Below are 27,720 nucleotides of genomic sequence, written 5' to 3'. Positions count from 1 at the left end.
AGAACAGGTTTGAGCAGCCACCCAGCCTAAGTGACCAGCATAAGTCCTGTTATTTACACATTTGGCCCTATAGTATACTTTAAAGAAATTTTAAAGAAAAGTTATTATTTTTATTTCATTCTGACTTTTTGTTAGTTAAGTTTAATTTACTTTCCACAGTGAGTTCTCTTGTTTCAGTTTAGTTTTACTTTAGTTTTTGTTAGCTTTAGTGTTAGTTTTAACATTTTTTATTATCATAACTTTGACTCACAAACTTGTAGACATCCAGGTCTCAAAAAAGCATCCATCAATTCTTTTTTAGCTACAAGTTAACCAAATGTTTTTCATCCTGTTTAACAGGCTAATGAGGTATCGGTTCCCCAACTTTGTAAATGCAATAACTCGAGAACGAGCCGACGTAGGATTTTGAAATTGATACCATACTCAAAATCTTGGACAAGGTCAAGGTCAGAGGTCAAGTTTTCTTAAAATCTTGTGAATGTTATATGTCGAGTAGAAACTTACATAGGTTCTTTTCACATTTATACCATGGGTAGATCTACTGGGAGGCTGCTGGGTAGTTAAGTTTTAGTTAACTGTAACAATCTCGCTGAGGGGTCAGCAATGTGGTGATGACCACAGACAAGGGTCAGGATTACAGAAGTGGCAGTTTTTACATCTATAGTGTATTTCATTATATGTAAACTCAGTGTGCTTACAATAGAAAAATGTAAATATAAAAACCTGTGTAGGTTTACAAGTCCAAGCAAAATAAAACTTTACACACACACCTGTGCGAACAAACAGATTTTTAGTGTGTTTTTGAGAGCTGGCACAGAATTATTCCACACATGCACGAGAGGGACAAAACCGACAGAAACTGGCAGCGGACAGAAAAGAAAGATGTGGTTTTCTCCTGAAGCATGGGGAGAGCTATGACAGAAATAAATACCCAAACGTTTTCAAAAATTACACACTGTCAGGTTGAATTTTAGGGCAGTGCGCAAAACAAGACAAGGCTTTCAGAATATGAATGATGCAGCCATAAAACAAATCTCAGGGGGCAACAGGATGATATTGTGCACTGATGTTATTGCACATGATGATTTTTCTCATCTTCAAGCTGCAGAAGAAGGAATTAAAGAAAGTACCTGGATACAACAGTGAGGGGTTAATTGCAGAGAAGTGCAAGTCAACTGCACTTTAAACTAATCAAACAGTGATTTCTCTGCCTGTTTTCTGTGTGCAGACGTGGGCCACTGCTGAAAGAGGAGACCTTAAACTGAATGCTGAACAAGACACATACCTGCTGCTTCTTCAGGTGGTGTTTGGTTGTAAGCAGCGGGTGTTTTCTGTCTCCTGTCTGATGGCGAGGACAGAATATCAATCATTTGGTTGAGGAGTGAACCAGCGTGTCTGATAAGCTACAGAAAAGGTGACGTATGAAATGCAAAAAATGGTGAAACCAGCAGCTAGAATATACAGAGAAGAGAAGGAGAGCTTCATCTCTGCTTTACAAGAGTAAAACATAGCTGTGAAATAAGTGGGAAAAATCTACAACGTAGCAGTGGTTTTTGTGATTGCTGAGGTGCCCTTGTACAAAGTCCTGAAATGTTCAGCAGGTTTCTTTATTAAACTTTATTTCTGTGATATTTTTATTTACAAAATTCTCATTTAAAAAAATAAAACAAATAGCAAAAAGAACTAAAAAGTAAAAAATTGAGAATCTAATAATAATTTTGCAAAGACTGGGACCCAACACACAGTTTTAGGAGTGTTTATTAACGCTGCACACATATAGTTTTCATGTTTCATGTTCATGGCACCTCGTCCACCAACGTTCCAGCTGACTGTACGCACGCACTCCTCCTATCTGGTCTCCGCAAAAGCCCCCTTGAGCTCATTGCACCACCCCTCCCCTGAAGCTAAGTCGGGGACCACACCTCCGCCACAAATTTATACCCAGATAATTCACATTTACTCTGTTAGTTCTTCCTCATTAAAAATAAATAAATAACTAAATGCCTTAATCCTCTGAGTTGGCGATGGCCCTAACCTCCTAACCTTCACTCTAACCGTATATTTTGGAGAAAGGGAAAACTGGCCATGGGAAAGAGAGTTTTTGATCTATTTCAGTTTTAATAATTTTTTTTGTGCTCTTATTTAAAAAGAACCAATGAATATTCTAAAAAACATAAATTACATATTATGATAGTTTATGGTTAGAGTTCTTTTTCCAAGTGTTTGTTCTGGAAAACCACCTTCAGGCATGTTTTAGAAATGTAACATTGTCTTCTCTGCTTTTGAGATTTTTACATTTATCAAAGAGCTGATGCTTCTGGTAGCATTTACATTTGTGTTGTTCAGCCTGTAAGCATGATAGCTTGAGAAATTTTTAATGAATTCTAATAAAACTGTAGGGGTGTGGAGTGGGGTCATGTTAACAATCCATTCAAATTTGCAAAGTCTTTAAGGTCCACTTTACAATTTATTGGATAAAAAAATGGCAAAAAGCCATAGAAGTGTGGTGTGTGCTGTCAACATATAGAAAGTACTTATAAAGATTTAAAATATCGTGCCATATTTGACCTCTGACCTCTCCTTAAACATTAATAAATTGATCTGAAGGCCAAAGTGATAATACGATATAGAGATATTCAAAACGATGTTACTTACTACCATTGATTGTATTGTATTGACAACACATAGGGAATGATATGTGTGGACTCTAAATATCTTTGCATTATGCCTTTGTTATGTACATTAAGAGGCTATGACCATTTATAGCAAAGAAAAATGTTCACTTTATAATTATTACTAAACATTTAAACAATGAAATTAATGCCACTCATGTAGTGTATACACATATTAAAAAAAAACCCTAACTATACTTTATACTAATACAATGTATCTTAAGAACTTTTGTTTTTCTAAAGGTAAGCTGAGGATATAATACAGCACCCAGTGATGCCCTTACTCGGCCAGTGTTTAAATTATAGATTTAGCTGAGCTTGTTTAAAGCTGATGTGAATTCTGTTACAGAGTTCTTTGCATGAGATGCCTAAAGACACAACAGCCCAAGTAGCTCATTTATCCAAATAATTATTTGAAGCTTTTTATCTCCCAAATATTGTTTGGCTCACAGGCCTTTGTTTTGACACATATAGTTTATGGTATAGATGGATGTATCCTCGAAGATGGAACAGTGAAGCCGGAACAGTACCACTAAGGTCCTGGCTGCAGTGGTTTCATATTCAAACAGCATCTGTGTCTCTCAGGAAAATACGTTTTTAAGATTGTTTCCTAGCCTGATGAGAGATCGGGCTAGGGTTCGTTTTTGAAAAGAAAGCCCCACCAATTAAATATTAGTATTCAAATGGAGGTTTCCCAAATCAGCTTTGGAGTTCTACTCATGAGACCCACACTTTTGTCCAAACAAGGTGGCGAGGGCAAGGGCTTTTTTTGTTGCAGTGCAGTGAACCACCACTGGGACAAATCTGCCGGAGGGGCATTTTAAAGATGTTTTTTTGTCCTTTTAGAGTAACACGTTCACTGGGCCTAATTACTGAGGCACAGTGGACGTGTGTTCAGCAAGAAAACACCTAAATGTTCCACAGAATGTACTGCATTTGTGCAGCATCAGTCCCCGCAAGGGAAGAAATTTACATTGCTATTCATCATTATCTCTCCCTGACTTAAAACCAAAGGCTGAGACTGATCGACCTTCAAGTCAGGCTGATTTCACTGTCTTTTAGGCCCATTATCAGCAGTTTTAAAATACCAACTTGGCTCTTATCTCCAACTTTCACAAGCGCTGCAGCTGCGTGTACGCTTATAATTGGTATTTTTTGATGTCATACAGTAACTGTTGTGCAAGCATTTTTTTTCTGGAAGCTGCATAAATCTTAAGCATGACTGCATGCATTACAAGAAGAGACAGTATGAAAGCAGGGCTGTAATTTTGCTCTCTGACACCAGACTCTGACACCTCGGGGATGATTGCTTGTGCCAGTTGACCTTTGAGAGACCATCTAATTTGGTGCAGTACAGTTCAGAGTAAACAGCAGCGTGGTCAGCTAGACTACATGCTCTGAACACTTTGGTATGAGACACAGAAGTTTTTGGGGTTTTTTTTTGTCACAGCACACATTTGAATTTGTCACGCACAGGTATAACTAACACTATCACACTTTCTCTTTTCACCTTACGCTTTCAAGGACATTGCATTGTACCAGCTGGCTCAGTGTTATCACTGCCTACACCTGTGCTTCAGCTGCTGGGATAAGTCAGCATGTGTGCTGTGAGAATTCATGGCAATTTTATCGATTTCCAGGAAAAATGATTCAATTCGAAAGTTTGTTCAGCAGTCAGAGCCAATGTTTAGCATCAGCGCACTAAAGAGGACTTTGCATCCAAGCAGCTTTTGACTCTGAAAGCACACTGTGTCTGTTTCCAGCTTGCATTATGCTTTTTCAGTTTTCATTGCACACATTGGATAACGGGACAATGAGTAATTAAATCGCTGTTTTCACCAAAGGTGACCCAAAGAAGGTGTTTTAACTTTGTTATTGAAGAATGACTGTTGTATTGTGCTGTATTTATATTTGCATAAGTAGCCATTATACAACTGCAAACCAACAGTGGATCAGGAGAAGAATTTACCTACAGGTCAGTCCATAGGCTTTTTTTTTATTTATTTGTAAAATGATAATAATAATTTTTGCCTCTGCACACCAACACAAAGGATTTTTAACCATCAGGATGTGATTGCAGATGATCAGTTTTAATTCAAAGGGATTAACAAAAGCATTTTTTTTTTTTTTTTATGAAATACCCACATTTTTATACATAGCCCCCACTGTCAGAGGCTCAAAAGTAGGGCCTGCCCCCTCATTATTTCATGGCAAATTAAGCAATTCAAAAATCTGGAGCTGATTCCAAGTGAATCATTAAGTTGTATTTGTTGGTAGTTGTTCACTGGAGCTCTCAATAAGAGATGTCAGTGCAAGTGAAGGAGAGCACCGTAATACTGAAAGACCAGAATAAACCTATCAGACAGGAAAACTTTAGAAGCGACCAAATCAATAATCTGATACTTTGTTAAAAAGAATGAATGCACTGACCAGCTCACAGACGACAACTAAAGCTTGAAATGAATTATTTCAGTTGAAGAACAATCTTGTGTAGGTGCGCACATCCTTTTCAAGGTCTACAATCAAGAGATGTCTTCACGAATGCAACAAGGTCCAAACAAAAGGTTACACTCAAGCCCAGAAAGGCCTGATTAGATTGAACCAGAAACCATCTAACACAGCCTGCACAGTTAGGCAGATGAAATAAAGATGAAGTTGTACCAGACGGGAAAAGAAAAGTGCGGAGAAGGAGAGAAAGGGTTCATGATTATATCGCAGGCAGTATTATGGCATGGACATGTATGGCTCAGTGGAACCAAGTCACTGGTGTTTATAGATGATGTGACTGCTGACAGAAGTAGCAGGATTCAGCAGTGTAAAGGGCTGTACTCTCTGCATAATGACCCAAAGCATACTGCAAAACTAGGCCAAGGGTTTCAAAAGGAAAAGAAATGAGATATTCTTCAATGGTGGTCTGACCACCTCTTCATCCAAGTATCAAAAACAGTCCAATTTTCTTTTTCAAGTTAGTTTCACCAATTAATTTTGAGCCTCTGACTAGGGATGGGTATTGATAAGATTTTCACGATTCCAATTCCATTTTCAATTCTGTTTAACGATTCGATTCTGTTTTTTGTGATCAACATTTTATTGATTCAAAACGGGGTTGGGGGGGGGGGGGGGTGGTGGGGGTACAGACATATACAGCACAACTGTAAACTGCAGTAGCAAAGCAAACATTAGTCACAAGGCATAGGGACAGCAAAGAAAAAACACAAAAACACAAAGTTAAAACCAATTATTGCCTCTTCCAGGAGATAGCACTGGACGAGAAGATTTTCCAAGCTTCAACAGTCGTGGGTCGAGCTTTATTTAATTTTGCTGTGGTATGTTCAAAACCAATAACACGGATAAGACATTGTCTCCAGAATGATTCCATACAAATGTCAGGACTGAAACATTGCTTCGTAATAGTCTTCTTTGCGGATGTGAATCCAGCGAACAACATTTTGCATTGTATTTGTTTCAAGGATATTTCAGAGGTATCATTAAGGAGACAAAGACCAGGATTGGGAACATAAAACACTTCCAGTACCTCAGATAACACAGAGTTCACAAAGACCCAAAAATTGGATACAACAGGACAGTCCCAAAACATGTGCAAAAACGTGCCAGGTGATGAATCATTGCAGATGTGACAGTGATACGTAGCCTGTAGTTTCATCTGGAACCTCCTATAGGGTGTAATGTATGTTCTGTGTATGGTTTTGAAATGAAATAATTGATGCGCCAGGTTCTTAGAAGTCAAACTCAGATTAGACCACACTGTATCCCAGTCTATATTAACCTGTAGTTCTCCCAGTTCCCTGACCCAAATAGATTCAATGGGCAGGGACTTTATACCATGTTCGGCTAGTTTGTTGTAGATTTTGGAAACAGAGGGTCTGCCAGAGTTAGGCAAGATCCAGTCCAACATGGGATGAGAGGGAAGAGGAGAGTCCCACGGGACACCATATGCTTTTAAAGCTGATCTGAGCTGCAGATACACAAAGTAAGAAGATGCAGGAAGAGAAAAACGTGTCCTTAAGTCCTGAAATGAGCGAAGGCCTTGGGCGTTGAATAGATCATCAAAAAGGTTTATCCCGAGTGAGAACCAAGAGGGTTGAACAAATGGTCGGCTGCCACATAGTAACTTTAAATTATGCCAGAGTGGTGAGCTTTTACAAAATTTAACTGGAGCACCTAGCCGTCTTTCTATTTTCCTCCATACCTGTATAGAGTTGGCAATAATAGGTCCAAATTTGTTGTTGTTGTAGAGCGTATTGGCAGGAACATTAGCAAACAGAAGATCTTGTAGTCTATGCGGTGCTGCCTTGGCGGATTCGATCATTTTCCACGCAGTAGTAGCCTCTGGGTTGACCCACGTACTAAGCGCCCTGATTTGGAATGACCAGTAATAAAACTCGAAGTTTGGTACTGCCAGGCCACCAAACAATTTGGGCCGCTGCAATGTTGACAAACGTATCCTAGGCCTTTTGCCATTCCAAATACATTTAAATACCGCAGAGTGTATGTCTTTAAAGTAAGTTAGAGGAGGAGAGAGTGGCAACATAAAAAAAAAGGAAATTAAGACGTGGCAGTATGTTCATCTTTATTGTGCTGATTCTACCCTGAAGCGAAGTTTTTAAATTGTCCCATCTTTGAAAGTCGGATTTAATCTTATTTAGCATAGTAGTAAAATTGTCCTTGATTATCTTTGGAATACTATTATGAATTGAAATGCCCAGATAAGTAAAGGTGCTTTTGATCTGAACACAACCGGGTAAGGAAATTTTCGTAGCTTTAACGTTCAAAGGCATCAAGGCAGATTTCGACCAGTTTATTTTGTAGCCAGATAGAGAGCTGAAATGGTCAAAGTTTTTAATTAATGGATGGATGGACGTCTCATAGTTGTCTAAAAACAGAATAATATCATCAGCATACAGAGATATGATATGATTTTGACCACCAATTCTTATGGGAGAAATTGTGGACTGTCTAATGGCTTGTGCTAAGGGCTCTAGAGAGAGGCAGAACAGAAGAGGAGAGAGAGGGCAACCCTGCCTCGTTCCACGCTGCAGCGTGAAAGGGGGAGAGACCAGGTCCCCTGTTAAGACACTAGCAAGAGGCGAGTGATATAGTGTTTTAATCATAGCAACAAATTTCTGCTTAAACCCAAAGTGTTTTAATACCATCCACATATAATCCCACTCTAGCCTATCAAAGGCTTTTTCTGCATCAAGTGAAAATACTGCACATGGATTTTGAAAGCTGTTAGCGGCATCTATGATGTGCAACAGCCGTCTTATGTTATCAGATGCAAGCTGCCCTCGGATAAATCCTGTCTGGTCTGCATTGACTAAAACATGGATAACTCTTTCCAAGCAAAATGCGAGAGCTTTTGCAAATACTTTGAGATCAGTTGTGAGCAGAGATATCGGTCTGAAACTAGAGCACTCAAGAGGGTCCTTTCCCTTTTTTAAGAGAAGGGTAATAAGTGCTGTTTTCTGGTCTCTATGGAAAGACCCGTTCCGGATTGCAAAATTAAATGAGCCAAGCATGAGCGAGCCTATTGTATCCCAAAGTTCTAGAAATAGTTCTGGCGGAAGGCCATCCAGTCCAGGTGATTTACCTTTGTTAAGGTCTTTCAGCGCTCTATGCAGCTCATCTAGAGTTAATGGGGCCTCTAGCTCATCCTGATCTGCTTGTGGAATATGAGGTAGATCCAGATTTTCGAGAAAGCTATTACAGGTAGTATCCTCAAAATTGATATCTGATTTATACAGATTTACAAAAAATGACGAGAAAGTGCTGTTAATGGACTGAGGATTTGTCGTAATTTTACCGTTTGCAGCTGTTATAGCTGGAATATGTGCCCTTGTTTCACATTCTTTAAGCATAAGTGCCAACAAACGACTAGGACGCTCTGATTCAAAATAGTACTTCTGTCTAGTTCTATGCAAGATGAACTCTGATTTGGACAAGGTTATTGCATCATATTCTTCTTTTAGTGAAGCTAGGAATGTGGACTGATCGTCTGACCGGCTAAGTTTTTGCAGATTCTGTAAAGATTCCATCTGATTTTCTAACTTGGACACCTGAGCAAGTTTTGTTTTTGCCAGCATGGAGGAGAATGAGATGGAAAAGCCACGAATGAAACATTTTGTAGTCTCCCATAAGACTTGTGGGTCGATATCCTCATTGGCGTTGATATCTAAAAAATCCTTCAGCTGGAGCTTAAGCAGGCTGAGAAAGGTAGAGTTAATAGGTATTCAAGCGCCACCTGGGGGCCCTATTCTTTGAATTGGGCAGATCGACAGAGCATAACAAAGCTGAATGATCCGATATCAAGATTGGCTGAATAGAAATAGATGTATCACCTGAAACTAAGGAAGGACTAACAAAAACGTAATCTATCCTAGAGAATGTCTTATGAAAAGAAATGTATAATCCCTAATGTCGAAATTCTGCATCCGCCAAAGGTCGATGAGATTAAGATCTTTTATAAGTGTATTCAACAGAGAAGATGAGAGATTAACTACTGCATCTGGATGAGATTTATCTAAAACAGGGTTGACGACGGTATTGAAGTCTCCACCCAATACTATGGAATAATCATTGTATTCTAATAGTGTATTGGCAATATAAGTAAAAAAGTCCCTGTCTGGCTCATTTGAACAGTATACAGATACGAATACCAGTTTATGGTTTAAGATACTGCCAGTTACAAGTGCCAGCCGGCCGTTTTCATCACTCGAGCTATACCTGGTAGTAAGGTCGAATTTTCTCTTCAGCAAGATACAGACACCCTTGGTTTTGTTTGGGGCAGAGGACGAAGCTATTAGTTTGTAGTGTTTGTTTTGAAAATGTGCCACATCACCTTGTTTCAGATGTGTTTCTTGGATTAAAGCAATGTCAGCCTTTTTACGGTATAGGTACTCAAGGACACGTGTCCGCTTAATAGCGGAGTTAAGACCATTAACGTTAAGTGACAGAATAATCAATGGTACCATCGGTACGGCGAGTGTCCAAGAATGGTCCCAATGTGAAGATAGCAAGAGAGGAACGTTAATGTGTAGTAAAATATAAGGCCACCATACCCCTGCCAAGTACTGCAATGTTTCACTAGTGCTACTGGAATTTTAACTTTGCATAGAGATATGTCTGCAAGGGAGGGGACAGGGGAGGAAAAAACTATATACAAAAACTGGTGCAGACCGCACAGAGCTCCCTCCATAGGTCTGCTAAAACACAAACTTCTGATTGATTCGTGACCGGTCCTTCCACTCCAACACAAAAAACTTGAGGGTCAGACGTACACACATAGTCAACGAAAATTAAGTGGGTAAGTATACCCTACACCTTCCCGACTGAGTGAAATTAAATTATAAAGCGAAAAAAAATAAAATAAAAATATGAATATAAAATATAAATACAAAAATTTGCATTAAAAAAATATAAAATAATACAAACGTATCTTACATATGTACAGTAACAACAGCCAGCAAATGTTTGACCATGATAAGCTCAAAGAAAGGTAAAATAAATAATAAATTAAAAAAAAAAAATAGATAAAATACAAAAATAAATAAATAAATAAAAAGTACCCCCGGTAGGGACGAAGCAAGTCGCTAAAGTAAATGTAACCAACCTTAACCCATGAAAGTGATCCTGCCGTCAACCTAGTTGAGGCCTGCTGCAACTAAAACAGGTCAACTAACTGGCGTTCAGTCATTCATGTCCACTAAGTTGCCTTCTCCTGCATGCTGATTATCAGCGTTGTTGGCCGCGCTGTTTAGATCGGGAGGAAAAGCGGGGGCTCCATCAACACACTGCGGCGTTGCAGGATTCAGCTTTCGCGGCAGGGAGTTAATGAAATCTTCTGCCAGTTGAGGGGATTCGAATGCCATCTTCTTACCACTGTGCTCTATCTTCATCACGGCGGGGTAAATGAGGAATGGTTCCAGGCCCATAGCCGTAGCCTTCTTCATGACAGGAGAGAAACTCTTCCTCTTTGCTGTTGTAGTCGGACTGAAGTCAGGGAAGAAAAGAAGAGTGGTGTTGGTGGCATGCTTCACTGGATATGCTTTGCGTGCCCCTTTGAGAATTGCCGATCTGTCCTGCCACCGTAATAATCTGAAGATTAGGGTACGAGGCTTCTTGGTATTAGTATCGCGGCCGTCGTACACCCGATGCGCTCGTTCGATGTCGATGTCGAGCCCCTCCAATGACGGAATCTACTTGGGGAGATTAGCCTTAATGTAGCCAACTGTATCCGAGCCCTCCAGCATTTCAGGTAAGCCAACAAGCCTGATGTTATTCCTGCGACCCCTGTCCTCCAGATCTGTAAGCTTTGTTGTGAGTAGGTCGAGTTGTTTCTTCAGATCGATAACCGATCGTCTGTCCTCACGCGAGGCGGCTTGCACTGAGTCCTCTCGGTCTTGAGTGCGTTTAGCCATTACAGCTACCCTCTCGATTTCCCCACTAACAGTATTTACCACTTCATTGGTCTTTTGAAGGTCTGTGCGTAGGTCGCGCAAAGCAGGAATCAAGATAGAGTCCATAGCTTCCCCGACTGCCGAGGCAACCAATGAATCGAGGGACTTTTGTTGTTCCTGAAGTGCTAGCTTTACACCGTTAGCAATAGCCTCGTCGAGGTCTTCCTTAGTGACGGAGGAATCTTTAAACTTCTTCTTTAAGGGAGACTGAGCAACCTCCCTTTTCTGTGAGTCTCTGGTTGAAGAGGTGTCCATAGTGGGATCGGCGTCGAGATAACTAATTTATATGACAGGATAGTGATAAACAGTGACAATGTGTGCAGAGCTAAAAACTATGCTGGCATTCCTGCCGACGGGTCACGTGATCTCCTCAACAATTCAATTCTTTATCGATTCTCTTATCGATTCTTTTTTTAAAAAAAGGAGAACACTAAGGTCAATTAGCTTAGAACTTTGTTTTTTATCTTCTCTTTGAACAAGATAGAAATTTAGGAGCAACATGGCCTTACAAACCCAACAGTGAGATCTTAAGAGATCCACAGCCTACGGCTCTTCAATGGGGTGTCACAGGGTCCCCGGGGAAGAAATTGTAAATGTAAAATAATAAAATAAATATTCTTCTGTAGCAATAACAAAGTATAACATAAATTATTCTGTAGCAATTACACAAGAATATCCAGTAATGTCCCTGCCTAAAATTAAACACATTCACTTACCGAAAACCGGGGCATCTGCTGTGGCGAATGGGTGCAAGGCTTTTACCACAAACTTAGTCACTGCTCGGTGACCTTCATCTATCCTGGCCTGAAAAGAGACGCTACCGGTAGACTGCAGTGAGAACTGTCAGCGAGCGCCAGCCAGACTCTGTCTGTCTCTCTCATCATGGTCACCTAAATAAAATGCACAGTAATGGCAGGTTTTGTAATAAGGCAGATCGCACTAACATAATATGCACTGTTAGTTGATTATTTACCTGCCGCATTAACGGGAGAGGACGTGCAAACGTTACCACTGCTGCTGGGTTGAGATTCACGAGTCCGGAGCGGAATTAAAAATACGACATTCATTTAAGGTCATCGCATGTTTTGTGAGCAAATGCTTTTGCATATTTGTAGTGTTTCCACCCTTAAATGAAATATCTGCTTTGCAAGTATTGCAAGTTACCCTGTTGTCTTCCGTTCTCGTAAAGTATGACCAAACTTTTTAGCGTTCGAGCCGCCATGTTTCCTGCCAGGTAAATGACTGATCTCCTGTGTTAGTGTACAGATGCAAAATTAGAGAAACATAACAAAAATGTATGTAGGTCATCCACGTGTTGCTCTTTCTTTCTGTGTCTACCCAGATCTTATGATCATAGGTGACAACAGAACAAAACTGGTAAAGTGAGACACTCTCTATAAAAATCAGCCTGACTCTTCGTGTCGGTCATCCCAATAAGAGACTCGTAAATTCGAGCCTAATCTGCTGGTGTTTTTTTCTTAATTTGTCAAAAATACAAACATTAATAATTAGTCAGACTTTCTGTTTTGACAACAGTGAGTGGTCGACTTCAATCAAAACATTAATCGGATCTTTAGAGAAAAAAAAAAGAGCCTTTAGGCCTGTTCTTCACCCACGCTGTGAGTGAACGGGAGTCTCAGAGTGTGTTTACACTTCCTTTACCCGACAACAGCACGACTGATGGCTCAAAGATGATTCGTTAAATATTTGATGCTGTTTTCAGAACGTTCCCTTTCATGCAGACATGCCGGCTGTACTTGCCGCTGTGATGAGAAGTTCATCTGTGGAGTCCTGTCTCAATTAAAGTTTTTACACAGCCTCCCAACTGCAGGGTTATTACTGTCTAAGTTTTTCCTCACAGGAATCGCTGCTTTGATCCAGAGTATGTACTTGCACTCCTGTCAGTCCTACAGCTGTGCTAGTTTGTCTCTTAACTTAGTGTGAGAATTTAAACCCAATGCTACCATCACGTCAGCTGATATTAGTATTTCAGAGTCATTTTTTTCTAATTGAGCTGAAGAGAAGAATTTCTCCTTTATAGTCTGCAGTCTTACGTACAACAAGGTGCCTTCAACATTAGATGTAGATGGCAGATTACTTTTTGACTTTACAGCTAAAAAGTTAAACTGAATTCTCTGATAGAGTAAATTTCACATAAAGGAAGTCCTCTTTGCTGTGCCCTATTTACTGTGCAGGAAACTGTTCTGACAGGTGAAGAGCTGGTGAGCCAGAGGCAAAATCTTCTTCCTGGACAGGGACTGAAGAAAACCACAGAGCCCTGGAAGGGACATAGAGGAAATAATTATAAATGGCAAGGAAAAAGAAAAGCACTCTTTATCTCACAACAATATAATAACAACTCTCTAAAGTCAGGTGCCATATGGTAGGGCTACACAGCCCAGTGTAATGAGACAGGATGTGAATGTGGAGCTGCAACTCTTTCATATCCATCCATCAGCCCAGTGTTCATTTCCTGGACAAAAGCTGACCCACATGAAGCCAAGAGTAAATACAAACGGATGTTGCAGTTTGTCAAGAAGCCGAAGGACGGCTTAACAATCTCTATTGGTGACACCATTCGAACAGCAGACACAAGTTAGGAAATGAGCTCTAATTCAGGTTTGGTGGGAAGTGGAGGTAAACAAAGTTTGTTACATGTCAATAGTTGCTCAGAGGTTGGTTTTCCTTCTTTTGTTCAGCTACTTCCAGCATTTCTTCTAGAGCGACAGCTGGAATTAACATCTCATGGAGAGTAGGAGCTGAGCTGTGCTGCACTCTGGTGAACCGCAGATTAATTTGCTTGTAATGACTGGGTTAAATGACTTACTTAGTTTAATGTTCATCTCTTAGTAATAGTCAGACTCCAGACGTTTAAGACCCCTAACCCTAAATGGAGCCATGGTCACCCGGTGGACATTAACAAACCTGTACAATGACTGCTGCTCAAGTGTTGCCACAGCCTCATTTTATGTGCTCAGTTAAAATGAAAGGACTAACTGTGGGATTCCTTTTTAAACGCAAACTTCTCTTGATCTGCTTTAACACTCAGCTCATATTGGCAGAGAAGATTTGGGAAGTTTTACATTTGCACAACCCCGATACTCAACTCTGCTGCTCAAGCCCAAATGCATTTTCGTACAAATGTGAAACCAAGAGGAAACAAACAGGCTTTCCAACAGTATGAGATTTATTGCCAAGAAGCACTGTTACAACAAAGAAATAAACCACCAAACACAGTTTTCCTTACTTTTGGTATTAAGTTTAGACCGAGGATAGTTACCTCTACATACCACAAGATAAAACTCATATTGTGCCATTTGGTTCGGGATAAATGAGTGTATGGATAAACCTCAAACAGGTCTTGTAACCAAACTTGCAATAATCAGAAAATAAATAGTTATATTGCACCCTGTATCTTTGAAAGTGCACTACTTCACCTGAGTGCACTTTGCAATATAAAATGAATAAATGATCAGACACCTCCTCTATGGTATTAGTAACGGCTATGAATTTAAACATCCAAAGTGCCCAAAACCTTTGCACAGCAAGTTCTGTATATAATAAAAGCTAATGCATTTTTCAGTTCTACCACTGAAATAATTAAAGGGATTTTTTTGGTTTGACTCTTGCTGCTCACTCATAGTGAAGCTGTTTGTGTGTTTGCAGAAATAGAAGTCCGCTTATTTTCAGGTCTGTGAAACATAGCACAATTTGTTAGGTGTTGTTAGCGATTATGTAGATCAGCTGTCAGCTCTGTCGTGCTGAGTGTAATGTAATCTACTTTCCTAAGCATGCTTTGGCTGCCTGCGTTTGTCAGGATGTGGCAACAGATAGGAACCCAGACTTTGATATATTGCAGACAGGAGCCTTACATTTCCACTTTGTCTTTAATTGAAAGACTTATATTGACAATAAATAAGTTATTTTTTAAAGCATAATAGTAATAGCACTATTTTAGGGATGGCAGTGTTGGTCTGCTGTTGGTCCAGACAGAAACCTCTGTCGAAGTTAAAGTAAAGATTCTGTTTCTCACCTTTTCTCCTCCAATCATAAATTATTCTTTCAGGCTTTTGGAATCTGTATCTGTACTTAGTGTCAATGTCAGACTTCCTTACAATTCTGTACAATGTGATGGTACTACAGTATATGGCTAACAATCAGGCTTGTCTGTTTTGTGCATTATGTCAATTAAAGTCATAGATGGTGATATTTTTTGTCCCCTCCAATTTTGTTGAGTTCTTCACATTCCTGTTGCTTGATGGTTTTTTTTTATGGAACAGAGAGGAATCTGATTTTCACTCTAATCTAGAAGGTGGCAGTTATGTCCCAAAAAGCTGTCCACCACTACCAAAAACAGATGGATGTTGACATTTTTCCTATTTTCCTGCTTTAGCCAGGTGGAAACCTCCTGGGCTGACAAATGACACCAAGTGGCTCCTTAAAACCATCGACAGACACTTTTTATTGGAGAAAGTGCTCCAGTAAAATCTTCACTTTGAATTTTAACAAGAGTTGGTTAATTTAGATTTCTTGTACTGGGAGAAGAACAGTTCACCTCTAATGCACAATGTGAAAGCAATGCAATTGAACTTAAGCTACAAGCTGCAGTGCACCTTACAGTCTAGACTGTGTGTGATCTGTGGACTGGCACACTGTACGAAACATGACGCCAATAAGTTTTTAAACCATGGGACTTTTGATTTTTATTTGAATCTGTGCTGGCCATTCCATGTTTTCAAGCTTACCATCTTGTTCTTTTTTCCTGATGTAGTTCTGGCATAGCTGGGACTTGTGTTTTAGGTCATTATCCTGCTGTACGATGAACCCCTGACCAACTAGACGCATACTAGAGGGTATTGCATGGCGCTGCAGAATGCTGTGGTAGCCATTTTGGTTCAGTGTGCCTCTCACTCTGTACAAGTCACTGATCCCGGATCCAGTAAAACAGACACAGACCACCACACTTTCCTCCATGTTTGACAGTTGATGGCACACACTCTGGAACCATCCTTTCGCCTACTCAACTGTGTAAAAAGATCCTGAACCAAAGATTTCAAATTTTGATTCATCAGTCCTTAATACTAGTCTTCAGTAGTCCAATGGTGGTGTTTCATGGTCCGGGCAAGCCTCTTTGTCTTATTCTGACATCTTAGTAATGACTTTCTTGCTGCAACTAGTCCTGTCAAACCTGCAGCTCGAAGTCTTCTCTTCACAGTCGAAGCTTAGACTTTCTTACTAAGACCACTATTAAGCAGTGATTGAAGCTGTTGTCCTGTGAGCCGCCTATCAGGCAAGTTGTTAACTCTCAGAAACTTGACCTCTGATTCAGTTGTGGCTTTGGACCTGCCAAACCTCTTCCTGTCAGCGTTTGCTCCAGTTTCTGAGTGCCTTGTGATATAGTGAAGGAAACTGTACTCACTGACACCTTGACTTTCTTTCCAATTTCTTTGTAGGAAAGACCTACGTTTTTAAGTGTCATGATGATCTGTCTTTCTACCATTGTTAATTGCCGTTTTCTCACCATTTTTGTGGCAACCCACTACTTTCTGCAGTACAATACTGTTCAACTGATGCTCACAACTGTATGGTACCACAGTGTATTACAACACTGCTTTTATGTAGACAGCGGGGGTTGTAAGTAGTCCAGAAAAGCTGGAACACCTGTAGGAATTAGTAGCACCAGTTTTCAAGGCTTGATTAAACCTCCATTGCTGCAGAACAGTTTTAAATTGTTAACCCATTTTGTGGTCCCTGAGAAAGGCCTTCTTGTTCATTCTGAAATGTATGTTATTTTTCTGTTTTAGGTAACCTTACCCTTTTTTAACCTCTGGCAGTTTACCATTTACCTTTTTACCATTTCAAGCTATTCATTGGACTTAAATGACTTGAATTGCAATAAATAACCTGGAAAACTGGGGTTTTCTAAAACATTTGACCGCTAGTCTGTATATATATTTTAGTTGCGTCCTACTTAAAATGATTATTTCATGTTTATTGAGGGTGAAAATCATATTTGAGTGCAATTATGGACGGTGAATTTGTCACGGCTGTGCTGGCAGCCCATGGGGATGAGGGAAAGGAGCACCCAAATGCAGGACTCTTCAATGCAAGCAGTACGTTTATTTACAGTGATGTAAATAATACACAACAATAAATCCCCGTGCTCCCCAGACTCCCATGCCGTGTCTTCCTCCCAGTGTCCGTGCCCTGCCCTCGTTTCCAAGTGTCCATGCACCCCGTGCTTGCTGCCCTTTCGTTTCCAGGCTCCTCCTGGGAAATAACGTTAGACACTTTCCAACAGTGGCAGAATTGCACTTAGTGATATGTTGAAAACACTGACGGGTAGTCACATAATGATCCAGCGTCGGCAAGAGCTCCACTGCACTCCTAAGTAGCTCCTCCGATGAGGCTTGATCAGCTGTGGTGTGTGATGATCTTCAGGTGTGGCCAACCACCTGGCAGGGCCACACCCACCAGGCCTGAAGGTGCCTGTCACAGCCATACCCACACAAGCACACACACCTGCCTATATACACACAAGCGTGGACAACAGGGACAGCAGCACAGAGCAGCAAAAACACATATAATGTGATGCAAGTCCATAAGTGCTCAGTGACCCTGGGTCGCTCAGATCCAGGTCCCTGACAGAGTTAAAGAACAACAATTAATTGCTACTATCATGTTTAGATGCATATAATTTTTTTCTAATCTTTTTAATTGATCTGAATTAATTTAAACCTCTGAATAGGTTATAGGTGATCAGTTTGAGTCTTGTTTGAGTCTAGCTTATACTTTGCTTGCCTTTTGGCAAAAGTACAAAGAGGAATTCAAATTAGGTCAATTCAATTCCAATCACAACAACAGTCACCTCAAGGCAATAATAGTAAACAACCTGCAAGTGAGGAGGAGGGATGGATAGAGAGAATAGGAGAGAAAGAGGCCATATCACACGTGGATGGATCTCCAGCTTCCTCTTACAGTGGTTTGCAAGTGTTCGGCCCCCTTGAACTTTTCCACATTTTGTCACATTACAGCAACAAACATGAATCAATTTTATTGGAATTCCACGTGAAAGACCAATAAAAAGTGGTGTACACGTGAGAAGTGGAACGAAAATCATACATGATTCCAAACATTATTTACAAATAAATAACTGAAAAGTGGGGTGTGCGTAATTATTCAGCCCCCTTTGGTCTGAGTGCAGTCAGTTGCCCATAGACATTGCCTGATGAGTGCTAATGACTAAATAGAGTGCACCTGTATGTAATCTAATGTCAGTACAAATACAGCTGCTCTGTGATGGCCTCAGAGGTTATCAAAGAGAATATTGGGAGCAACAACACCATGAAGTCCAAAGAACACACCAGACAGGTCAGGGATAAAGTTATTGAGAAATTTAAAGCAGGCTTAGGCTACAACAAGATTTCCCAAGCCTTGAACATCCCACAGAGCACTGTTCAAGCGATCATTCAGAAATAGAAGGAGTATGGCACAACTGTAAACCTACCAAGACAAGGCCGTCCACCTAAACTCACAGGCCGAACAAGGAGAGCGCTAATCAGAAATGCAGCCAAGAGGCCTATGGTGACTCTGGACGAGCTGCAGAGATCTACAGCTCAGGTGGGGGAATCTGTCCATAGGACAACTATTAGTCATGCACTACACAAAGTTGGCCTTTATGGAAGAGTGGCAAGAAGAAAGTCATTGTTAACAGAAAACCATAAGAAGTCCCGTTTGCAGTTTGCCACAAGCCATGTGGGGGACACAGCAAACATGTGGAAGAAGGTGCTCTGGTCAGATGAGACCAAAATGGAACTTTTTGGCAAAAGGCAAAATGCAAAACGCCATGTGTGGTGGAAAACTAACACTGCACATCACTCTGAACACACCATCCCCACTGTCAAATATGGTGGTGGCAGCATCATCCTCTGGGGGCGCTTCTCTTCAGCAGGGACAGGGAAGCTGGTCAGAGTTGATGGGAAGATGGATGGAGCCAAATACAGGACAATCTTGGAAGAAAACCTCTTGGAGTCTGCAAAAGACTTGAGACTGGGGCGGAGGTTCACCTTCCAGCAGGACAACAACCCTAAACATAAAGCCAGGGCAACAATGGAATGGTTTAAAACAAAACATATCCATGTGTTAGAATGGCCCAGTCAAAGTCCACATCTAATTCCAAACGAGAATCTGTGGCAAGATCTGAAAACTGCAAAACAGCTCCAGCTCAGTCAGATTAGATGGAAAGTGTTTGTGAACAGCAAAGAAGAATGTGCAAGGATTTCAGTCTCTAGATGTGCAAAGCTGGTAGAGACAGACCCTAAAAGACTGGCAGCTGTAATTGCAGCAAAAGGTGGTTCTACAAAGTATTGACTCAGGGGGCTGAATAACCACGCACACCCCACTTTGCAGTTATTTATTTGTAAAAAATGTTTGGAATCATGTATGATTCTTGTTCCACTTCTCACATGTACACCACTTTGTGTTGGTCTTTCACGTGGAATTCCAATAAAATTGATTCATGTTTGTGGCTGTAATGTGACAAAATGTGGAGAAGTTCAAGGGGGCCGAATACTTTTGCAAGGCACTGTACTTTTGCTTTCAATACACAAATCCTTGTTTGCTTTATTTATTATCAGATTGCATGTTACAATCTGGTTTAATACAATTTATTTATGTGTGGCTGAGCAGAGGTGGCTGGACACACACTGAAATGAAAGAAAGTAAACAGGAAGTCAAAGCCTTAGAGTTATGCTAACACAGCTTCTTTTTTTGCCATATTGATTGTGTTAACGCCAAAACTAATCTGAATACTGTAATAAGTGTATTGATACATTATCAGAAACTGTTGCATAAATTTGATTGTGCTGTCGTTAACGGGAATCTGTTTTGTTTTTGTTTGTTTTGGATGTTGCAGAGAAAGACAATACTGACAAGAGATGAAACTGAGGCATTTGTTGTCACAGTAGCAAAGCACATCAAACTAGGGAAAAAAGAAAAACAGTGTCTGTGATGTAAAAGGGAATGTTTGTGACCCAAACTGAGAGAAGTTGTCCCAAAAATCCTCAGTCCAACTTTGGATTTAATAGTGATCCTTCAACTCTAACTGGCTTAGAAGCTTTTGTGGTTGGAATCCATATCTAGAGATGCAGCTTTTCGTTTTTCATTTAGGATGTTTTTGGCAACAGCACTTTGTAAAAAACTGGCCAAACACTTAAGCAGAAAAAAATAAACACCTGTGTATAAATCAAACATTTTTCTGGGCACAGTTTAAATTCAGAACAGCAAGAAATCAAATTCAGTGCTGTTGCTGAACAGTAATACTCTGAAATGTCACAGACAGAAGAGTATATTAGTCACAATGTGAATATCACACAATTCTTAGATATGTAAAATATTCCCTGGTCATGATGTATCATTGCAGCCATAATCAGACATGAAGATAAAAGCATAAAGTGACACAACAACAGTCACATCAGTTTTTTAACAATAGTTAAAAAAGCACTTGGGCTTAGCCGTTTATTGACTTTAACACTGAATGCTGAATGTGGCTGTAGATGTCATTGTTGCTTCTTGCTGCTCTAGAAGAGTCATTTGAAGCAGCAACATCGTGACATCATGTTCTTATGGAAATGTCTCCCGGTGAGGCCCCTCCCTGTCCGGGTGACATCAGCCGGAGCTCGGCTGCTTTCCTCCAGGAGTCCTCGGTGTAACCGCACATACACATCCAGCGCCGCCACCGGGAGAGCTCGACGGAAAGGGCGCCTGCTCGGCTTTTCTAAACGCTTTTCTTCATGGGACAAAACAATATTAATACTCCCCCGCCAGGTAAGCTTCCATCTTTCTTTCGTCTTCATTTGCCTCCGCGTCAGTTAGAAATGATTTTTTAAGAGGCAATGATACTCTACCTGAGGGCGGTAGTTTAAAAGCAGCAACTTTTTCTTCTTTTTTTATGAACCTCAGCGTGGAGAGTGGTGCTTACATTTAGGCTGTTAGGGGAGAAAACGGCACTTTCTAGCTGGGTTTTAATTCCAAAATGCTCTCACTTAAACAGTTACACGGCTTTATTTGGCTTGTTCTCGCCGTCTCGCTGTTTCCTCTCTGTGAGTGCAACTCTATCATACCTGCCTAATAACTACAGTAACGGGTCTTTCCGCCGTTCATGTAGCGGTTCTTTTGCCTCGTTTGCGCTGCTAAAAGTCATGCGTGACTCTTCTTCAAGTGTAAAATCCGTCTGAAACACAGCTAAAGCCTCGGTAAGCTGTAATAACTGTCGGATAGTGAGCTGTAGCAGTGTTACAACTTGATAGTCTCACTGTATGCTAATGTTTAGTTCCTAGCTCAAATAGGGCTGTGGGTGCGTGTACTGTGGGTGGTGGTGGTGGGGGGTCACACTGGTTTCCATGACAACACATTAACCACAACACTGATTGCGACTGAAGATTTGACACCAGCACCTCCACCACAATCATCATCCTCACAATAACTACAAGCTGCAGTTTTCTGGGTCAGAGCTTTCACACAATGCACACTGGGTCATCACCCTTGCTCCTGCATTAGCGTCCCTGACCTCCAGGACCCTAAACGTGCCCCACATATCATTCCTCCACCTACTCACCACCTAGACAGTAGATCAGAGCTTTACTGGCCCCCTTAATTTTCACTGGCCCAAGGGGAGAAAAATCCATCACCGCAGAACACATTTGACTGTAATGCAGTCCTAGCACTAGCCCCACTCTAGAGCTCCCATGGGTCATTAGAAACTCTTTTGTTTGTATAATTTTGTTGTATAAAATGTAAAAATGCTGCGTTTAAGAAAAGCTCATCACCAGTAGGATTCATTTGTACAGGTTTTAAAGCTGTGGCAGTTTCTAGATACTTGCTCGATGTTGTCACCCTTTTGTTATCTGCATCTAGTGAAGCTAGTAGGTTCTAGGACACATACGGGCAAAATATGTCCTGTGCAAATCTCAGTCTGATGTCCAATGGAACAAAAAGGAACAACCCACAAAAACATTAGTTGAAAAGCAGAGTTATGTTATCTGAATTCTAACAGAATTTAGATAACATAGCGCTGAATTCCCCACTTGTGTGTTTCATAAAGTACTTTATTTATACAGTAATGCAAGTCTATCCTGCAGTGGATCCTACACAAGTAAAAACAGTTTGACTGAAGTATTATAGCAGTAATAACAAAACAGAAAATAACTGGAGTTCATTCATATATGTACAGTATAAAGGATGGGTGTAGTTTCTGGGTATTAAGAGTAAAAACAATATGAAAGTGCCTTTTTAATTGCTGGCCGGGCCATGGGCTGTGGTTGTTTTAGTTCTCTATACGTCTCTATGATGGTCCTCAGCCCTGACTAGCGTAAACTCATTTTTTGTGGTCATCATTATTTCCGATCATCTTAAATAAAATGTGTCGACACTTGTTGAGCATCACGTCTAAGCTGTTTGGGAGTCATCTTGTTCTTTCAAAAATGCACTTCAAATAAAATGCTTCTCGGGGAGTCCAGGGTTAGCTTAAGTTATTTAGCATCACAGGTGACTTTGTGATCATAACTGGTAGAATAATTGCTAACTTTACACATATTTTATTGGGGCATTTGTTATCTGGAACCCAGCCCTTACCACCCCAGGTAAAAGTAGCCTAATCTTAAGAATCTTGAGATAATTTAATATGCCAACAAAAACAGCATGCTAGCTTTTTCTGATCTCGAATCTGTATAGTATTAGTGAAAGTTGATAGGGACACATCAGGCACACAACTTTGGCTGTAAGCACATAAGCCCCACCCACCCGCTGTTCAAACTTTCGATTCATGAAGGGCAGCCAATCAGAAGAGAGTTGGGTTTAAGGAAATTTGAAGAAAGCTATAACAAACTGTTTCAGACAGACATGAATCTTAACTGCAGATTTAAGAGTTGTTTACTCCCAATAATATTTAAAATAAATGACTGCCAAATGTCAACTGACAGTGAACACGTATTTGCAAGCCAGACTGATCATCACTCACTCAAGACAGCTGAACTGACTTAATTGTCACAAAAATAAGAGATCTGTTTCCAACAGCTTAGACAATTACATGAAAAATAGATTCAGCGCTAAAAAATAAGCAACTACAGTTTACTAGCTCATACTTTAATAGTTAATAAAATAATTAAACTTTGGAAAATATGCATCCCAAAAGTCTCTGTAGAGAATTGTTTTTGTTTTTGTCATTTTCTCCGTGTATCCACAGTATATGAGAGCATATAAGGTGGCATGGTGTGTGATGTGCACATATATAAATGCACTGCGTGTGTAAATATTGAGCTCTCTGAGCTGATTGTTTAAGCACACCTGGCATGTAATGGGTTGATGTGGCACAGTGTGCTATTTACTTCTCTGTGCTGAGAGTCTGATCAGCTGTTTACATTTCCAGAGTCACTTTGTCTGTGTGGTGTACTGGTGGTGGCTCCTTGACGTTCTTAACAAATGCCACTTTGTAGAATCACTCTCTTTTTTTTGCATCTTTAGTGCTTTTTCCTTTTTGTCAATAGGAAGGCTGTTTTTTTTTTTTGTCAGTGAGTCATGTTTCAGATGAAATCAGATGATTCTTTTACTGGGTTGAAAAACCGCTACAAATGAATTAACGCCCACTTTGGATTTAAATAACACTTCAGAGCAGTCTTTCTAATGTTCTTTTGTAATCACTTGTACGTCACGTCTCAAAGCGCAAACTGTGTTTTACTCTGAGTGTGATTTCCTTGTCATCTTTTGACATCATGAAAATATAGTCAAATTTCATTCACAGCTCTGTTGCTTTGAGCGTCATACCTGCTGATAAGTTGATATAAAAATAGAGCATGAAAAGATCAACAGATTAAAAGAAGTCCGCAGAATAGCTCTGTTACTGAAGCTTGTTTTCTTTTTTACATATTTGGTTAATCGGTGAGCATTAGAGCTGCTGGTACATGGATTTTAAAGCCAGTTGCCTCCTGTGTCCTGCTGTAATGTTCTCTGTGTAAGGAAGGGAAGAGGGTAAGTTTATATACAAGTAGGGCTACCACCATTAGTCGAGTACACAAAGCAGGAACTCCAGCAACACTTGAGGGAAGATGAACAACTTTAATAATAGACCAACGCGTTTCGGCTTGTGGCCTTCATCAGGTGTTGCTGGAGTTCCTGCTTTGTGAATTATTTTATCCTCTCCATGCACCTTGGAAGCAGGTGAAGTTGTGCCAGAAAATTTTTTTGCTGACCATTAGTCGACTAGTCAGATTACGTCGACTATTAAAATCGCCGACGACTAATTTAATAGTCAACGCGTTGTTTGAAGCTTTGTAAGATCCCAAAAGACGCAGGAATAAGTAGTAGGATTTAAGAGTGTAATAACGGACTGAAACAGAAGATGGCAGCACTGCATGTACAAGGATGCCAGCTGCCGTTAAACCTCGAAGAAGAAGAAGCAGTGTATGGTGTCGTAGCTGTGTCCAAATTCAGGAACCGCATCCTCCTGTGCCCGCATTTGTAGGCTGATTACGTTACAGCGATACGACGAAGACTGTCCAAATTCGAAGACAAATGCGGCCGACAAATGCGCCCTTCATTTCCTGTGTCCTTCGTAGCCCAGCCTATCCCAGAATTCATAGCGTGACCCTGCTCAGTTTCTAACAATGGTGGCAGATAGTTAGTTTTAATATTACTCTTATTATTCTTTCTGGGTCACAAAATAAACGTTTAACATATTTTCAGGCGAGAATGTAGCTGTGTAAACTTCAAATATCTGCTCGGTTTATCAAGACACCACATATTTTCAAAAGCACTCCAACGTTTTCGGAGACATCTGTTATCCACCAGTTCGATAGCTAGACGGGGTTCAAGGTTCACTAGAGCCGGTCAGAACACCGGACACCGGAATCGTTTTCAAACCCACCGCCGTCTTTCCCTACTCAGGTTAAACATGATATACAAGTAATAATAATAATAATGGATTGCATTTATATAGCGCTTTTCGGGGCCCTCAAAGCGCTTTACAATTCCACTATTCATTCACATTCACACACTGGTGGAGGCAAGCTACAGTTGTAGCCACAGCTGCCCTGGGGCAGACTGACAGAAGCGAGGCTGCCATATCGCGCCATCGGCCCCTCTGGTCAACACCAGTAGGCGGTAGGTGAAATGTCTTGCCAAAGGACACAACGACCGAGACTGTCCGAGCCGGGGCTCGAACCGGCAACCTTCCAATTACAAGATGACCTGCCAACTCTTGAACCACGATCGCCCTAAGTCACTTAGATAACTTAAAAACGTTATTGTTTGGCTTTTTACAGTATTTTATTTGTTCCCGAGTAAATCGGTTTGGATGAGATTAAAGTTATCGTTTTTACACAGCTGAATAAACGTCAAGCAGACAACTGATTATCAGAAGTGTGAGATGCTCGAGAATTTACTCCGGTGTCCTGTTATATTTTAGATAGCAAGGAGCAGACGGCTGAGTTTATTAAACTTGAAACAATCTGCAAATTTCATTAAAATTTAATAAACTATCATCTTGGCTTTATTTTTAGTTAGCACATACCTTAAACACTTAAAGCTGTAAGCTAATGATAGTTATATAAGAGCAGATTCATGCTGGTGCAATAAGCTGCACGTTTTACGTCCAATGGATGCATGATCTGATTAGTCGACTAATCGCAAAAGTAATCGGTGACTAGTTGACTATCAAAATAATTGTTTGTGGCAGCCCTATTTACAAGTGCATTACATATTGCATTAAAACAAAAATCGCCCAAAAATATGGACTTTTTTTTAGGACTGCTGTTAGTTTATGAGACAGTATTCATTTGGGCAGATGGGTGCCCCTCCCTGAGCTGGGATCTGCTGGAGGTTTCTTCCTGCTAAAAGGGTTTTTTTCTGTCCCACAGTCACCAAAGTGGTTGCTCACAGTGGATTGTTTCATTGTTATGGGTTTCTCTGTATTATTGTAGGCTCTTTATGTTACAAAATAAAGTGCTTTGAGGCAGCTGTTGTTGTGATTTGGTGCTATATAAATAAAATTGAATTGAATTGTTCAGACTGCTACAAGGTTTGAAGTTTTCTTTTTTTTTTTCTCCATAGTTAACAAGTACAATGAAAGCACAGAATCCAACAGCGTATCAGTCCATCTTTAAATAGTCACTGACTACACTGCCCTGTCTATAACTTTCCACTCCAAGCTTACCACCTTCCCCTTATACACATTTCTCAGAGCACAATATAAAGCCTTTATAAATATATAAAGCCAAATGATCTTTGTTGCTCTGATGAGAATATGTACCATTTCACTGGGGACCTTTTTGAGTGAGGGATTAATGCATCTTTGTGACAACACGATGGGGTATGTGTGATTAAGTCAGAATAACTACTCTGTGTGTGTGTGTGTGTGTGTTTATCGTAATTAATGAACTTGTCACCCATTGCAACATTATGGCTCACTAATGTATTTTTAATAGTTTTTGGATGATAGTGGAGGTCTGTTACACAGAGAAATAAGATATGCATGCACAATATTTAAGTATAAAAAGAGACATTTAGAATATTACCAGAAGTTTGAGAGATAGAAAACAAATCTATGAATTAAAAAGGACATTACTGAAAAACATTACAGAAAATAAATATTTCTGTAATGTATTTGAAGTGTGCGGCTTACACAAAACTAAGTAAACAGTATCCTCTACAGCAGCTTCTGAATCTGAAACAACCATACCATGTGTGTTATTATTTCATTCCAGGCTACCCTTCCTTGTCTCAGACATTTCTGTGAGCCACACTGCAGATACACCAACAGTCATATGGCTGATTGCAGTGTAAATTTGATTTGTGGTGCGTGACTGAGGTTAACGTGGCTCAATGTCGTTTATAGGTCTGTATGTTTGTTCTGGACATTTCACCCGGAGCAAAACTTACTCCATCTTTCTGTCACTTGGAGGTCTTGTGTGTGGTCTTGTGTTTCAGCTGGACTTGAACGGACTTCATTGTGTGAATGAATACATGTGATTCCAGATAAGCGTCACCCCCACCCCTCCCCTCCTTCCCTCTCCCCTTCAGGGGTGAACGTGCGCGTACTGGTGTCGCTCTAGCTCAGTTCCAGCTGATTACAGCATGAGTTATGACAGCATGGGCACTGCTGCTGTTGGCATCAGACAGGCAGCTGGTCCTCACCTCCATCCCCCACCCAGCAGCACATGGCCACCATCATCAGCTTTACTTGTCAGGGACTGAAGCCAGCCTTTATATCAGGGGTGAGTCATACTGGAGCTCGGTCTTTTCCTAACTACCTCCCCTCTTTTCACGCTCAGCATCAGCTGGTGCTTAGAGTGAGTGTTCCACTGCTGCACGCGAGTCATCGCCACCTGTTATCAAGAAGGAAACACAGTGTTTATCAGATTGATTTGCTTCAAGGTTTTTAAACCGTGCTGTATGACAGTCTGTGTGAACATTAGTGTCCCTGCAACATTGTTTGGTATTCAGAACTGCAGCACATTAGAGGTGACTCCAAGGATGGCAGTGTCTGATGGTCAGACGTTAGTTCTGAGAGGAGTGTGACA

At 40.5% G+C, this 27,720-nt stretch overlaps 1 protein-coding gene across 2 annotated transcripts in view; it reads left to right on the top strand.

Annotated features, from left to right (window-relative positions):
• Positions 1-20,834: 20,834 nt before the first annotated feature.
• The window catches only part of LOC102779698 (SH3 domain-binding protein 4), a 45,309-nt gene continuing 38,423 nt past the window's right edge, over positions 20,835-27,720 (top strand). For both annotated transcript variants that reach the window (XM_006806001.3, XM_006806002.3), the window contains exon 1: positions 20,835-20,974. The gene's annotated coding sequence lies outside the window, so the exon portion shown is untranslated. The remainder of the gene's footprint in view (positions 20,975-27,720) is intronic.

This window comes from Neolamprologus brichardi, chromosome 16 (genome assembly GCF_056152115.1).
Source record: "Neolamprologus brichardi isolate AB-2024 chromosome 16, ASM5615211v1, whole genome shotgun sequence".
NCBI classification, from domain to species: domain Eukaryota; kingdom Metazoa; phylum Chordata; class Actinopteri; order Cichliformes; family Cichlidae; genus Neolamprologus; species Neolamprologus brichardi.
Note: the sequence above shows the minus strand (reverse complement) of the source record. Positions and strands in the feature narration are given on the sequence as shown.